This window comes from Bubalus kerabau, chromosome 5 (assembly GCF_029407905.1).
Source record: "Bubalus kerabau isolate K-KA32 ecotype Philippines breed swamp buffalo chromosome 5, PCC_UOA_SB_1v2, whole genome shotgun sequence".
NCBI lineage: Eukaryota > Metazoa > Chordata > Mammalia > Artiodactyla > Bovidae > Bubalus > Bubalus kerabau.
In genome coordinates this window covers 57,998,762-58,016,105 of record NC_073628.1, presented here as the reverse complement: position 1 = coordinate 58,016,105, position 17,344 = coordinate 57,998,762, and the positions used below count along the sequence as shown (strand labels likewise).

General features: G+C 43.3%; 1 protein-coding gene across 11 annotated transcripts in view; it reads right to left on the bottom strand.

The window, feature by feature from the left end:
- Window positions 1-17,344, bottom strand: part of SRGAP2 (SLIT-ROBO Rho GTPase activating protein 2) — a 253,962-nt gene that overhangs the window by 153,975 nt on the left and 82,643 nt on the right. Inside the window, exon 1 of one of the 11 annotated variants that reach the window (XM_055581768.1) lies at window positions 2,291-2,670. The exons of the other annotated variants lie outside the window; for them this stretch is intronic. The gene's annotated coding sequence lies outside the window, so the exon portion shown is untranslated. Of the gene's footprint in view, window positions 1-2,290; window positions 2,671-17,344 lie in introns of those variants that run through there. 11 annotated transcript variants of the gene reach the window in all.

Sequence of the window (17,344 nt, the reverse complement as noted above, 5' to 3'; positions counted from 1 at the left end):
GATCTACAGAGCAGCTTCCTACTCCTACAGAGCAGCTTTGAAGGAAGTGAGAATGGGATGTCCCCACCCCATCCAGCAAAAGAAGAGTCTCTGCTAAGAGATACCACCTGCCACCGTGGTCAACTAGTGATGCCACATTGCTGAGCATCACCCTGGCCCCCGGCCCCACAACCTGCCTGGAAGGAGGCGCTGCCCTGGCCCCCACCCCCAAGAGCCTCTGCACAGGCACTCAAGGAAGATTCCCATCACCCCCATCTCTAGGCCTGCCGCTCCAAGACAGAATGGCTGCTCTGTCCAGGGCAAAATGTGCTACTTCAGGCTTGTACTGCTGCTGCTGCTTCAAAGACAAACAATGGTCCCCAAGAAGGCAGCTGTGCCAGCCCCGGTCCTCTGTCCATGCATACGAGGGGCAGGAACAATGGGCCACTGAAAGCCAGCATGCCTGGCCATGCGCCCAGGCTGGAGGCCCCTCTGCACCCTGGCCTACCAATACACTACAAGTGCAGAGAGAAGAAAGGGGCAATTTATAAAAACGTGGAGGAATTTCTCACAGTTCTACCATGTGCTTAGCCCAGTATGCACCTGCACACGTGTATACACACAAAGGCACACTCACACCACCCACACCGTGCTTCATCACACCAACTCAAGATGCCTTTGCCAATCCAGTTTATAGTTGGAGAAGCGTTCCTGGGAGCTGGGGATGATGGGGTCTTCGTAGGTTTTGTCCTTAGAACTACACTGAAGAAGTCAAGTTCTCACTTTCTAGAAGCAGCTGTATCTCAGGGCTATAAATGAAATCAATGGCCATCCAGAAAGCCAAAGTACAAAGGTCACCATGAATGACCTGAAGTGATACATGCCAAAAATGACCTCCCCTGGGCACCTCGCCAAGCCCATTTGTTCAGAAAACCTTTACTGAGCTGCTTCTGTAAGACAGACCCTGTGCTAGGTGATTATGACGGGACAAAACAGGCCCAAGTCCTACCCTACGGAAGTGTGACTTGACAAGAGGAAGGAAAAGACAGGAAAGATTGTCTCATTGCTTTTGCTTCAAATATTCTTTATTATAACATAGCCATGGTAAGAAGCCCCCACCTAAAGACCAAAGATTTAAAACTCATCAGTAGCTGGCAAAGATATTAGGCAACAAGACTAAGAAAATTTCAATGCCCTCTGACTGTTTTTCTATTTTGCTTTATAAAAATGATACTTGAATAAACTACAGCTTCCCTTGCAAAAGGGACCGAAGTTTTAGAGCAAATTTCCTGAAAATCAGAGTTAACCTTTGGTTAATATTTCATTCAAAGATTCCAGTCAAAATTTAACCTCACTATTCTGGGACTAGCCCTGGATGACAGTTGCACAATCTTGTGAATATACTAAAACAAAAACAAACAAAAAATCCCACCAAATAGTACATTTCAAGGGGTAAATTTTATGGTACTTGAACTATTTTTCATTTAAAAAGTTGAACCCCATCAAAACAGCATGTCCTGCTGAGTGCCATCCTGCCGACTAAGCGGAAAATGGCCCCACAAACAGGCACCAAAAGGAGGAAGGCCTTCTCAGTTTCCATTTCTCCACGTGTATGGGCTGAATTTCAGTTCTGCATTGAATATTCTTAAAGCAAATCTTAGAAGCTGTCCCTCCGGACAGCAAACTTGGCCAGGACAAGGAACTCCACTGGCAGATCACCATCCCATCATTTCCAAAGGGTGTCGGATCAAAGCCTGGAAGGGAACGTTTTCATGCATGAGCTCAAATCTAGGATCAGCGCACACGTCCCGGAACGCTTCCCCAAAGACATGCTGACTCTTTGTTCAGGCTTGGCCACAGCTGAGGTCCTAACTACACCTGTCCTGGGAGTTAGAAGGAAGTTCATTTTCTTTTTAGGAAGATGCTGAAAGTCACAAAAATGGATGAAATTCATAGAAAAACTAGACCTAATAGGATATTGATTGCTTAACAAAAACAGGGCCCTGCCACAGTGACAATCGTGGAGACTCTAAATTATATAACACCTGCCAATGCAGGTGACACAGTCGTCTAAAAACTGTCCACACTTCAGAGAACCCCAGGAAATTCACCAGTCAGCAGAGTATTGGGGAATTCTGTTCAGCTCATCACTTCCAATCCAAAGATATTAGCCCCATTTGTTCCCTCTTTCTAAATTCATCTCCTTCTTCAGGAATTTTTTCTGATTACGTAATACAGAACCTCTTTCTATGACTCCCACATTTTTGAGGAGAAAATGAGGGTGGGGAGGCAGGCGGGAGGAAGATGTAACCTTCCAGGAGAGTAACCCAGGCATGTCCTTCCTTTCTCCTTGATACGCTGGCATCTGGGGGCAGGAGCTTCCACCCCTGCAGGTGGTGCTCAGAGCCTGCAGGACAGGAGCTCAGCCTGGGTTCCCCACGGGGGGCCAGGCCTGACGCCAGTCTTTTTACACAAAATCTGCCTCACCTGCTTTTCAGCCCTTCACAAACACATGACGTCACCTCAGCCACCTCAGGAACACGAATTCCTACTACCTTTCAAGCAAGTGTTATGTAAGGAGACAATCGAGGCTTTCACCTCATTTGGAGGCTCTACCCTCCATATCTCTTACCAAGACCTCTTAACACAGCAGTCATCAGCTCCTCTCAAAGCTGTTCCCCGGGAAACAAAATGCTGGAACGCCTTGCCAAGTCTCACTTTTTACCTGCAGATTGCTTTTCTACAGACTCAGTAATGGGAGGCCTATTGAAAATTTTTTTTACGGGAGCCCAGAGAAGGGAAAGGAATTTCTGGGGATCACACAGTCATTTAGCTGCAGATCTAGGCCTGGAACCCAGGCCCCTGGGTTTCCTAAGCCAAAGTTCTTTTTTACTCTACTCTTGTTGCAAATATTTATTTGAGCGCCTTCCAGGTGCTCTGAAAGTACAAAGACAAAAGTCCTCCATCAAAGTTAGCAGAGTAGTCAGGAACTACTGAATTAGGAACTGTAGTCAGGAACTCTAACAAACACAGAGCAATAGTAATATAAATAAATGAGGTATGCACACAGTATTTTGAGAGCAGAGAGAAGTCACATTATCACCCTCAAACCACTTGCTATATATCACATCTTTCAGAGGCTGACTGAAAGTTATTACATATCTCTGAGTAGTTAGTATGCCAAAAAAAAAAAAAAAAAAAAAAGCCATCAAGCTACTCTTAGTAAACTAGAAAACAGCAAATATTCTTCCTCACAGAGAGTGATTGATGGCCTTTTTTCTCTTTACTTGACTGAATATGACACAGAAACAAACCTCAGTTAATCCAAACCATCAACCAACAAATAGCTACTAAGCTTCCAGAATATGAGGATTTGACATATTTTTCTTCCTTGCGTCTACATCCTCCCTTAATAAAGTTGATTTCATCTCTGTCCTCTCCAAAAGTTAGTGGATGTAACCTCCAGGCCCTGTTTAGGAGCTACAAAACCTGAGACAGCGTCAGTCTGAGAGAGTGCCACCATCTTGCCACCACAAGAGGAAAGCCCTTTTGAGAATGGAGCCGACCTAGCGGAAGCAGAGCTGAGTTATGCAAAAGGGGAACTTGGGCCCTTGAATCAATCATGGCCGGATGCCAGCCCCTATTCCTGTCAGTTTCCATAAGCCAACTCATTCAGTTTTTGCTTAAAATAGTTTGCACTGGGGTTCTGGTATCTTGCAACAAAGGATTCCTACTGAACAAAATAGGAAATTCTCAAGTATTCAGAAGCATGAAAGTCCTTGTCCTCAAGGAACTTGCAATCTAATTATGAAAACATGATTAAAACATATAATACTTTTCCAAAAAATATGTGATTATTTACACATTATATAATTATGTAAGATATATAATTAAATATATAAATTTTATGTTATTGTATACTGAAAGAATGAAACTGTGAATAAATATTACAAATACAAATAAAGTACTTGTTTTATTTTCTTGGGCTACAGACTTTATTTTCTTGGGCTATAAAATCACTGCAGATGGTGACTGCAGCCATTAAATTAAAAGACATTTGCTCCTTGGAAGAAAAGCTATGACCAACCTAGACAGCATGTTAAAAAGCAGAAACATCACTTTACCGACAAAGGTCCGTCTAGTCAAAGCTATAATTTTTCCAGTAGTCGTGTATGGATGTGAAAGCTGGATCATAAAGAAAGCTGAGCAACAAATTGATGCTTTTGAACTGTGGTGTTGGAGAAGACTCTTGAGAGTCCCTTGGACTGCAAGGAGATCCCACTAGTCAATCCTAAAGGAAATCAGTCCTGAATATTCATAGGAAGGACTCATGCTGAAACTGAAGCTCCAATACTTTGGCTATCTAATATGAAAAACTGACTCATTGGAAAAGACTCTGATGCCGGGAAAGATTGAAGGTGGGAGGAGAAGGGGATGACAGAGGATGAGATGGTTTGATGGTATCACCGACTCAATGGAGATGAATTTGAGCATGCTCCTAGAGTTGGTGATGGACAGGGAGGCCTGGTGTGCTGCAGTCCATGGGGTTGCAGAGTCAGACACAATTGAGCAACTGAACTGAACAAATTTTAAGAACTCAGAGCAGTGGAAGTAACACTGTTAAAATAAGACTCCTTGAGAAAGACTAAACTCCTTGAGAGGGAGATACTGGACAGAGTAGGGCTCCAAATCTGTGGAAGAAAGGAGAGGCTAAAGAGAGAAAATGCGAACAAAGAGAAGTCTGAATTAGTATTCTGAGAAAAGGTGAAATTTCAACAAATGTAAGAAGACAAGAAGAGAAAGAAGAGAAAACATAAGCTAGGAGATGGGAATGTTTGAGTGCGGCTTCTTTGTAAGACAGGGAGGAGGCTGGCCTCGCCAGAACAAAGGGTAACGGGAGGGCCCAGTCAGAGATAAGGGTGCACAGAGAAGCAGCTCCATCAGCTAACAGGGAAGTTTGGATTTCAAGAGGCCAGAAATGCAGCTAGTGAAAGTTTGTGTCATGATGCAAAAGATCAAGAGTGGAGGAGGTCTTCTGGATGGGTTTCCAGATCTTTGATGGAGTGAGCATTAACTCACAATCCAGGCTGAATAGTACAGAGGTCAAACCAGTAGGAGAATCCCAGGAATGGAAAAGCCCTACACATACTGTCCATACTTAATAACTGCTGCTGCTGCTGCTAAGTCGCTGCAGTCGTGTCCGACTCTGTGCGACCCCATAAACGGCAGCCCACCAGGCTCCCCCGTCCCTGGGATTCTCCAGGCAAGAACACTGGAGTGGGTTGCCATTTCCTTCTCCAATGCACGAAAGTGAAAAGTGAAAGTGAAGTCGCTCAGTCGTGTCCGACTCTTAGCAACCCCATGGACTGCAGCCTTCCAGGCTCTTCTGTCCATGGGATTTTCCAGGCAAGAGTGCTGGAGTAGGGTGCCATCGCCTTCTCCGAATCACACACCTGATCACTAGTAATAGGACACACTTTAGAGCCAGTGATCCTGAAGCTGGTGAGTTCCTACGCTGTAGCGAGCACACTGGACACACGAGAGAGACGCTTGTGTTCGATACGTGTGTGAGTGGCAGGAAGGAGAGGTGGTGTAAACCTGGAGTGCTGGCCTCTCTGGCTTTCCCTTCACTACAGTTCTCTGTGTCGAACTTCACATTTGGCCTTCTTCAAAACTGTCTGCCCTGGGCAGTAAATCACCCAAAAGTTATGAAAAAAAGATGCTTTCCTCCCCTTGCATTAACCCCACACTACCTAAGAACAATGCATACAACTTTGGAGACAAAGAGAAACCAGCCAGGGGGAAGGAGGGGGAGAAAAATAGCCTTGAGAGTTTCCAGAGGACTTCGATTCATTAACTTTCGAGCCCCCAAGTGAAGACACAGAAAGCAACCTCATAAAGCCAATGAGATGGGAGGGTGTGAAGGGGAATATCTCAATGAACTTTAATCATCAGGATTGCTCTTGGCAGGCCGCCTTGGTTCTTTCAAGTGACTCAGTAGAAAGTCAAAGACAAAAAGCTCCTAAATGAACAAGCTGCCACACCAAACGCCAAAGTAGTAATTTCAGCTCCTAGGCCTTGCCTGAGATGTTTAAGAAACAGAATTCCTGAGGTCCAAAGTCTAGAATTAACTTGTACTACAAATTATAGATTTGGAATGAGATGACCAACAGCTCCTCTGGCAAATGTCACCTAGTCTGATGCCCCTGATTCATTGCTAGAGGTAAAGTGGAAGTCAATTCCCAAGGATCGTGAAAATTCACCAATAAGCCAGGCAAATATTTCCCTTATACCATCTCTGTGCAAATCTCTGAGTGACAGACAGCTCACTGAGGAAAATATAAAGCATGGTCTTGCTCAAGAAGCTTGTAACCCATTTGGAAAAATGACTAAATGTAAAAGCATTCAACTATATAGGGCTGTGCTAAGTGCCAAAATAATGGCCCCGAATCACACTCAGAGAGGAGATCAGTGTGAACCAGAGTCAGCCTGAGTTAGTATTCAGGCATTGAATTGGGGAGGATTGGTAAAGAATCAGCCTGCAATGCAGGAGACCTGGGTTTGATCCCCCAATTTGGAAGATCCCCTGGAGAAGGAAATGGCAACCCACTCCAGTATTCTTGCCTGGAGAATTCCATGGACAGAGGAGCCTGCCGGGCTACAGTCTATGGGGTCGCAAAGAGTCAGACACAACTGAGCAACACGTTCAAGGGTGATGGAGGGCTTCCCTGGTGGCTCAGATGGTAAAGAATCTGCCTGCAGTGCAGGGGACCTGGATTTGATCCCTGGGTCAGGAAGATCCCCTGGAGAAGGGAATGGTAATCCACTACAGTATTCTTCCCTGGAGAATTCCATGGACAGAGGAGCCTGGAGGACTTGAGTCCATGGAGTTGCAAAGAGTTGGACAGGACTGAGCACAACACACACACTCACACACACGGGTGACAGAGGAAGGAGGGCTGTGATTACTAGAGCAAAGGTGAGGAGACAGAAATGGGCACATCAAGCCTAGGAGGTGGTGTGAGTATAGCACAGAGTCTTGAAGGTTTACTCACAAGAGTATGGAGAAAAAGAGCAGGGTGGAAAAGCAAGAAAGGGCCCACGTGCTCAACGAGCTGATCCACTGTTCCAAAGGGATCTTTAAACTGTGGACAAAGCAAGGTAGGGGTCTTCAAAAGCAGAAGGTCAGCACAAGGAGAGCCAAAAACCCAGGACTTTCCTACTAATTAACTTCTGAAAAGATGAAGTGTAAATTTCAAACTGTTCTCTACAGTAATGCACAACAGTAAACTATCTGCTGCTCCTGGTTCCAGTACAACTGAATGGAAAACCAACCAGGTCAGTATTAAAATCCAGACCCTAAATTCCTAGAGAGCTGCCTCTGGGGGATTTACTTCATTTTGTGCAAGACCCAGCTTGGCCTATGGTATTTGCACACTGTTTAAGATTTAGTTCCACCGTCAAGGACTAAGTCCCTATTAGCTGTTGGGAAAAGGGACAAAGATGACTACAGAGGATCAGGAGATTCACTTGGCTTTTAAAGTACCTACGGAACTTCCTATTGGAAAATGCAGTTTTGTTTTCCAATCTGGAGTTCTCAGCAGAGGTCAGGTCTGGAAGGAGACATTTGCAAGTCACCACCAGCAAGTAGATGGGAATGTGATGTTAACCATGAAAGCGAATGTGGCTGCCCATAGCAAGCATAGAGAACGAAAGATGCAGGTCTAAGCCTGGGGACATCTCATGGAGGGGGAAAGCAAAAGAAGAGGAGAGAGGAAAGTAGACTGAGAATGGAAACCGATGGATCAAGGTGTCAATAACTGCAAATCACTTAAAGAACACAGCGGGGCAAACAGTTTGTTAACCTGGCAATCATGACTGACAGCCTGCTATGCATCACCACGCAAGACCAAACAATCAGCTCTCACGAAGCTGTCCCAGCCTCTTAAAAGTCCCTTATACCCGCGCTCTCTCCTTCCCTTTCTCCTCATTCATGCTTCCCTGTGATGGCTCTCACAAATCAGGCCGAAGCTTTTGCCTCTATAGCTCTGTTTTCTGGGACAGGGGTCCCCGACCTCCGGGCTGTGGATCAGTACCTCCTGTCAGATCAGTGGTGGCATTAGATTAGAAATAAAGTACACAATAGATGTAATGTACTTGAATCATCCTGAAACCATTCCCTGCCCCTTTGTCCATGGAAAAATTGTCTTCCTGGTGCCAAAAGGCTGGGGACCCCCATTCTAGTGAAGCCAGACTAAGACACTGTTCTAGCCAGATGCTGGATGGATAATCTTTTTCTTGATGAAACTTATTCCCCAATGAAAGTATCTGCTTAGTGATCTTGAGAATAGCTAACATTCATGGACTCAGCATATTTGTGAAGTGATTGGATAAAAACTGATGTAATTGACTACAATTTGTTTTCTGTGCAAAGGTAAACTGACTCTACAAAAGTTACGGGAAGGTATACGATCAGTACTGATCAAAGATGCCATTTATTAAATACTTTCTATGTGACTCATAGAATGTTGAGTCACCATTTAAGTGTAAAAGTATGTTTTCTCATTTAATCCTCAAAACATCCCTGTGGGATAAGTTTGCAGTAAAGCAGAATGGTTAAGAGCCCAGATTTTACACTCAGAAAGACCTGGCTTTCTCTCTAGCTCTGTCACATGCTAGCTGTGTATCCCTGAATAAGACACTTAATCTCTCTAAGTCTGTTTCATTATCCATAAAATGGAGTTTGTAACAACAGCCACACGAGTGGATTATTATAAAGAGTAGAAGAGATAATGTAGACAAAGTGTTTACTATATGCCAAGTATCTAGTATATAGATGAGGAAAAAACAGAAACAGTGGCAGATTTTATTTTCTCGGGCTCCAAAATCACTGTGGCAGAGACTGTAACCATGAAATTAAAAGACGCTTGCTCCTTGGAAGAAAAGCTATGACAAACCTAGACAAGCTTATAAAAAAGCAGAGACATCACTTTTCCAACAAAGGTCCATATAGTCAAAGCTATGGTTTTTCCAGTAGTCATGTATGGATATGAGAATCGGACCATAAAGAAGGCTGAACAGCAACAAATTGATGCTTTTAAACTGTGGTGCTGGAAAAAACTCTTGAGACTCCCTTAGACAGCAAGGAGATCAAACCAGTCAACCCTAAAGGAAATCAACCCTGAATATTCATTGGAAGGATTGATGCTCAAGCTGAACATCTAAAACTTTGGCCACCCAACGTGAAGAGCTGACTCATTGGAAAAGACCTTGATGCTGGGAAAGATTGAAGACAAAAAGAGAAGAGAGAGGCAGAAGATGAAACAGTTAGATAGCTTCACCGACTCAATAGACATGAGTTTGAGCAAACTCCGGGAGATAGTGAAAGACAAAGAAGCCTGGCACGCATGCTCCAGCCCATGGGGTCACAAAGAGTTGGACACGACTGAACAACAAAGTATCTAGTAAGATTCCACTAAAAGTCACCCATGATTCCTCCCAATTCCCAGATGGGACCAGAGAGGCTCAGAGAGATTAGTTAACTGCCTGAGGTCACCAATATAGTTACAGATCAGGACAGGATTGGAACCTAGATGTGTTTTCTCATTTAATCCTCAAAACATCCCTGTGGGATAAGTTTGCAGTAAAGCAGAATGGTTAAGAGCCCAGACTTTACATTCAGAAAGACCTGGCTTTCTCTCTAGCTTTGTCACATGCTAGCTGTGTATCCCTGAATAAGGGATTCTAAAACTGGGGCTCTGGGAAGATCCCCTGGAGAAAGGAACAGACACCCACTCCAGTATTCTTGCTTGGAGAATTCCATAGACAGAGGACCCTGGCAGGCTACAGTCCAAGGGGTCGCAAAGAGTCAGACATGACTGAGTGACTTTCACTTCACTTCACTTCAACCACTCTTCTACATTTTTAAAATTAAAACTGAGATATGGACTCATTTTGTTCCCTTTCATACTGGAATCCTATCATTCTAGTTTGGTTAACAAAAGAGATACCTGAATTTCTTCAGCTTTTCATACAAAAGTCCTCATTCTTATTGCCTTAACTCTGAATGTTTAAGTATTTGGGGTGGAGTGGAAAACACCCTTATATCATTTCTTCTTGAAGGAAATAGTAGCAAAAAGTCCATGCCCACCTAGAGATACCATCAACTGGAGAGGCAGCAGAGTAAAATTTGGGTTACCATTCAACTTCCTATGAGCTTGCTTGGCACATAGAAAGTACTTACTAAGTGGCATCTATGATCACTATTGATTGTATATGACTGGCCTGCCTATAACTGGAAAACAGACAGCTTGTGCTCAAAATGCCAGCTCCATCACTTCATAGCTATGTGACCCTGGGCTAATTACACTTAACTTCTCTGTGCCTCAATGCCTCCATGTGTCAAAGTTCATTAATAACAGAACCTATCTCTTAGAGTTTTCATGAGTTAATATTTGTAAAGTAATTAGAATAGTTTCTGGTACATTTTAAGTACTATCTATGTTTTTGTTAAATATATAAATCAGATCTATCTCATGGGTTCTTTAGAAAGTATACAACGTGATAAGAATTAAATAGAATAAATTGGTGGCTTTCTAATTTTTACAAGCCAACACCTACACCATAACTAGATATCATGAAACAATAAATATGCCATAAAGTCTGATAATTTTTATATTTTAAACACTAGTTGTGGCCCACTAATTTGATCTCCTGACCTAGTACGTCTTGACCTGCAGGTTTAAAAAGCTCTGGAATAAACCACATGGCTACCAAAGGCAGAACTAGAACAGAGTCTTCAAACGACTCATCTCCTTCTTCATGGTTATTATTAAATCAGAAAGGACTCAAGTTTCACTTCTTGCTTGAAAAGAAACTGTAAATTCTGGGTCCTTCTCCTGTCCCTTCCACATTTCACATGAACACTGGAAACTCAGAGAACACCAAGGAACCAACAGATACTTCCTGTCTATACGCCTCCTGTCTCCGCCGTCCCACCCAGCATGTCACCGCTGTGCAGCAGAGAGAATTCCCTGGCCTGTCCTTTGAGTTTCACCTTCCTGATTTTGAGGTCCAGCAACTGTAAATCACTTTGCTGACAAAGGTCCGTCTAGTCAAAGCTATGGTTTTTCCAGTAGTCATGTATGGGTGTGAGAGTTGGACTATAAGGAAAGCTGAGCACTGAAGAATTGATGCTTTTGAACTGTGGTGTTGGAGAAGACTCTTGAGAGTCCCTTGGCCTGCAAGGAGATCCAACCAGTCCATCCTAAAGGAGATTAGTCCTGGGTGTTCATTGGAAGGACTGATGCTGAAGCTGAAACTCCAATACTTTGGCCACCTCATGCGAAGAGTTGACTCACTGGAAAAGACTCTGATGCTGGGAGGGATTGGGGGCAGGAGGAGAAGGGGACGACACAGGATGAGATGGTTGGATGGCATCACCGACTTGATGGGCATGAGTTTGAGTGAGCTCCGGGAGTTGGTGATGGACAGGGAAGCCTGGTGTGATGCTGTCCACGGGGTTGCAAAGAGTCAGACACGACTGAGCAACTGAACTGAACTGAACTGTAAATTGACCATCACACCTTCCAAGCAAAAGAGCTACTGATCTAACTCAACAAGGCAATGTCATGACAGATGGATTATAAACAGAACAGATGAAACTTACTAATGATTAAGTTGGGAAAAAAAGAGTTCTTATCTCCTAGAGATAAATACTGAAATATTCAAGGATGAATAATGTCTGGTATTTGCTTCAAAGTGATGGAGGGGTGGAGTGGTGGTGGCAGCAAGCATACAGATAAAGCAAGACTGGCCATGAACTGAGGATTTTCGAAGCAGGGTGATAGGGATATGAAGTTCATAACACTATTCTCTCTATTTTTGTGTATGTTTGATATGTTTCATAATTAAAGGTTTTTAAGAATCTAATTAATGGCATGTAAAAAAAAAGGCTTAAAAAGACTCATAATAGAGGCAAAAGAAGATCAGCAAAACAGAACAAATACCCAGGGATATTGTACACAGCAATTTCCTTAAAACAAAAGAACTAAATCTGTGAGAGAAAAGGGATATGACACAGCAGGAAATGTACATAAAATAATCAACATTAAGACAGATGCTGTTTAAATTTCTGAACTTCAAGGATAAAGAAAGGATAAATTTAAAAATCAATGGAGATAAGAAACAAATTGTCTAACAAAGTACAGGGGAAAATCAGAGTATCTCAGATTTTTTTCAGATTTTTTTTTCTGGAAAAATCTCAATTTTTCCAGATTGTTCCAGATAACCCTCAAGGCCAGAAGAAAATGGCGCTATGTTCTAAAAGGATTCTAAGGGAGAGCCACAGTGATCCAAGAATATTATGGCAAGCCAAGTCACCTCAAGTTCAGGTGGGAAAAAGGCTCAGACATTTGCCAACTTGAAAGATCTCAGCTTATACAGACCCATGAACCCCGCCTGAGACAGGAATCCTGCACGCAGTAGCTCAATCAAAACAAGACCACAGGAACAAAGAAGTGGCAAAAGAACAGACGGTAGATACGGCTCCAAGACCCTAAAAATGGGGGCACGCAGGTCAGGACATAGAAGGTAGAAACAGTGCCAAGGAAAAGATTCAGATAAGCTATAAAAACTGGGAGACGGGAAAGAGAGGTACAAGGAAGGGCAAGAATGTGAATCACCTAACCCTTCCAGATCAGCCAGTCTGTCAAGAAGTGAAGATTCAGCTTAAAATGTAGTTTAAAATATTAGCAATGACTTCAGCCTCCTAATGATTTTCACAATCATTTTCTTAACCTTAGAGAGAACTTAAGGACTGTGATCTTTTGTGGAAAAGAAACATTTAGCTGAAGTTTCTTTCCTTTCACTTCAGTTTCTTTTTCTTCTGTAAAATGAAATCCAATTGTTTTTATTTTTAAAGCACATATGGCATAATGCCACTCTTTTACAATTATTTCGCTCTTGCCAACCACCATGCTGTTTCTGTGTGTCGAATGTGTGCACTGGAAGGGAAAGTCCACGCGCCTGGCACCAAATCTCCCACCCCCACCCTCCCTGTCTCAGCTCCTGGCCTAGGTTCATCTTCCCACCTGCACACTAGAACCCACCCCTCCTTGCTCACCCAAGTCCCTTGCTGCTAAAATTACACACATATTTGTACCATCATTTTCCCCCTCTCTGCTGGATTAAATCCATAAGCAAGCAAACATGCTATGTTCCCCCCATCTAATTGAAAAAACAAACTGTTACTTGATCTCCTCCTTCCTCCCCAGGTACTTTTTTTTATCTTGTCTTGTCTTTACAATAAAATCCAGAATGCTTGTCCATACAAGGGTTGTCTTTAGCTCACTGTAACCAGGCTTTTGCTTCTTTCACTCCCATAGATGATGATCAAAGTTGCTAAGTCGTGTCCAACTCTTTGCGACCCCATGGACTGTAGCCTGCCAGGCTCCTCTGTCCATGGGATTCTCCAGGCAGGAATACTGGAGTGGGTAGCCTTTCCCTTCTCCAGGGGATCTTCCCAACGCAGGGATCGAACCCAGGTCTCCCGCACTGCGGGTGGATTCTTTACCAGCTGAGCCACAAGGGAAGCCCGTCCCACTCGCATGGTGGCAGCGGCGACCTCCACGTTGACAAATGCAGCCACTTCTCCGGACCCGCTTACTCTACCAGCCCCAGGCCTGGACACAGGGCATTACTCTCCGGCCCTGGGACACCACCCTCTCTTGGTATGCCCCTGGACTCACATTCTCAATCTCCTCCCCTCCTTCCTCCTCTCTCCCAGCCTTCAACTGCTGACACCCCAGGTTTCAGTCGAGGGCGTCTCTTCCATCTCTACTTGTTTCCCAGCAGACCTCTCCTGGTTCTGCGCCTGATGATTGCCAAATCTGTGTCTCTAGTCTGGACCTCTCCCTGAGTGCCTACCTCCTATAATGGACTGAACATTTCTTCTTGGATGGCTGGCAGGTACTTAGAACTTAACATGCCCAAAGCTGAATTCCTGATACACACCCTGATCTCTGTGTTCCCCGTCTCAGTAATGACACCACCATTTACTTGCCAGGCCTAAAAACTAAAAATGTATTAGTGATTCTTTTCTCTCAAACTCCCAATCCAACTCAAGAGCAAATCCTGTTTGACCTATCTTCAAAACGCAACCAGAATCAAATCACTTCTAATGCCTTCTACCATTCCCAACTGAGTCCAACCCGGCATCACTTTGCCAGTTTCCTGAGTGTTCCTGCCGCCACCACCCTCATTGCCCTATAATCTATTCCCTGCTTATCATCCTCCAACACCTTCACACTGGAGAAAAAAAGCTGTGGGCTTTCTAAAACCTTACATGGCCCAGCCCCCTGCTGTCTCTCCAGTCTCTGTGTTATGTTCACCTTAGACACTAGTCTCCAGCAACACTGGCCTCTTATTCACAGAACGTGCCAAGCATACTCCGACCTTAGGGCCTTTACATACGCTTTCTCTTGGCCTGAAGCACACCCCCCCAACCCCACCCCCAGGCCACATTCACACGGTCAGCTCCCTCACCTCACTCTATTCTTTTTGACCAGGTGTTGGCTTCTTAGAGCAACCATGTGGCCACTCCATTTGCAAGAGCCTCTGACACTCTCTCTCTGTGCCTTTATCTCATTGTATTTTTCTTTATGACACTTATAAATCTATTCAGTTATTTATCATTTCATTCTCCACCAGAACATACACCCATGAGAGCATGGTCTTTGCTCAATACTGATCCCTGGTGCCGCAATGCCTCACACATAGTCAACATTCAATGTCTACTCACTGAATGAATGAATGTAGAACTCTTTTGGTGTAACGGTAGTTGGAACAATTTATTGCTAACTTCTTTGAAGTTTTCAGTTTAGTGTATTTTTAATAAGCATCTTTTATTTTATAAGGACGGCTTATTTTATAAGGAAGCAATATTCCTTTAAAAATTAAAGCAGAAAACCAATCAAAAATCATGCAAAGGAGAGATGCATTATCTAATCAGGTCTGCTATATTTGGATGCGTGTTTTTGCCCCATTATTTATGATAGCCACAGAAGAGTTTACAGTGTAATGCCCTCAGGGCATTTTTCATAATTAATGAAACTTTTTAGGAGGAAACTTTACTGGAACAAAAGTTTTAATTGCCCAGGGCTGACCAAAGAGTGTGAAGACAAGGCTCCTGGTTTTCCTAACTATCTCTTCTCACTATATCATATTGCTGCCATAATCTAGATGCCAGAGTCTGTTAGCACCCTGCAAACCAAAGTATGAGGTCTTCAGTAATACAGAGAAAATATAAGTATCACTTTCGAACAAGCTGACACATCTGAACATGTAATAACCAGGGTCACAGAGTCACAGGGGCCAGTGAGAAGATAAAAAAGGGCCTCTGTGAGCTCCAGTGACACACACACCACCAGGAAAAGTTCTTGTCCCTCCTACCAACCCACAGCAACACCAAGAAATGTCACTCAGCAAACGGAGTGACCTGCTTCTTCCACCTCCAAGAGGTCCTGGGGAAAGTGGACGGCACAAGCCCTCCTCCTTGTCTCTAACAAGTGAGGCCTGAGTGGCACATGAGCTAGGCTATGTTTCGGTGTCTCTCCCTTACACCCCTCACCTCCAGTATTACCTGCCTCTTCTGCTCTTTCCATGATGAGGAAGGAAGCAGCAATAGCCTGTGGACTAGTGATTAAGCGTCATGGACATACGGTAGAAAGTAGGAGGTGGTGGTTGTTTAGTTGCTCACTGGTGTCCGACTCTTGTGACCCCAGGGACGGTAGCCCGCCAGGCTCCTCTGTCCATGGGATTTCCCAGGCAAGACTACCAGAGTGAGTTGCCCTTTCCTTCTCTAGGTGATCTTCCCAACTCAGAGATTGAACCTGGGTCTCCTGCATTGCAGGCAGTTTCTTTACCAACTGAGCCACCAGGGAAGCCCTACTGCAGAAGTTGAAAGTGAAAGTCGCTCAGTTGTGTCTGACTCTTTGCAACCCCATGGACTATACAGTTCATGGAATTATCCAGGCTAGAGTACTGGAGTGGGTAGCCTTTCCCTTCTCCAGGGAATCTTCCCAACCCAGGGATTGAACCCAGGTCTCCTGCATCGCAGGCAGATTCTTTACAAGCTGAGCCACCAGGGAAGCCCACTGCAGAAGGTACCCATCCCAAATAGGATTCAAACCTTGGTCTCCTAACACATCCACCTACGTTTTCTAAGGCTGTTGACCAATCAGTAGACTGTGAATCCCAAGTAGTTGACAAATGGGTTCTAGGGTCTTCACATGACTAATGGCAGTCAGAGTAGTGACTTCATTATTTTATATCAATAATTTAATTGTTTTCCCAATTCTTCCTTTAAAATTGGACAGTTTAGAGCCTCCGTATATCACATGACTGTGCATAATGGCTAGTGGTGACAGGTCAGATATCATTAACTAGGTCAAGGTGATTTTTACTTCTATTTCTTTTCAAGGTGATCTTTTTATTGTGGTAAAATATACCACAATATCAAGTTTATCATTTTAGCCATTTTTAAGTGTCAAGTTCTGTGGCATTAAGTACATTCACATTGTGCAACCATCGCCACTGCCCATCTCCAGAACTTCCATCTTCCTAACCACAACTCTATACCCACTAAACACGGACTCCTCATTCTCCCTTCCCCCTAGCCCCTGGCAAGCTCCATTTAGGCCAAGGTGGTTTTGAACACTCTGAATTTTTCTCATTTTTTTAATTCTTCACCACAAAGAATAAAATTTATAAACATAGTGGGCTATGAGTTAAAGACAAGAAGCATAAGAACACTAATGATGAAATACAATTGTCAATTAGTAGAATAAGAACAGTATTAAGTCATCCAATTCACATTAAGATGATCTTCACAACTTACTCTGGAGCATTCATCTGATTCAATCTTATGAAGACAATACTAACAACAGAAGACCTTGGAATAACTATTACCAAACTGACTTTTCAATTGTCAGAAGAAAGGCGTTCCGTGCCTACGGTGTGTTATTTCCTGGAAGAGATGCAGTGGAAACCATCTGTGGTAGTTCACCATTTAGAAACTTTTAAAATTATGTTTAATAATGTCATTTTTTTAGAGTGCAAAATACAAAAATTCTATACATTAGGTCAAGAAATCAGGTTTTTCTTATCTTTAAAAAATAAATTAGTAAGTCAGTAAATTTCCAACTACATTTTAATGAAGTTGGCCCCAAATTAAGCACAATATTTTATCTTTAAATTTATTTTGGCACATTCTTTCTTTCATAATTTATTTAAATAAATATTGCATATCATCTGCTAAATGAGAAAATAAAAATTATTTATCGATATATATATAATGGAGGCTATT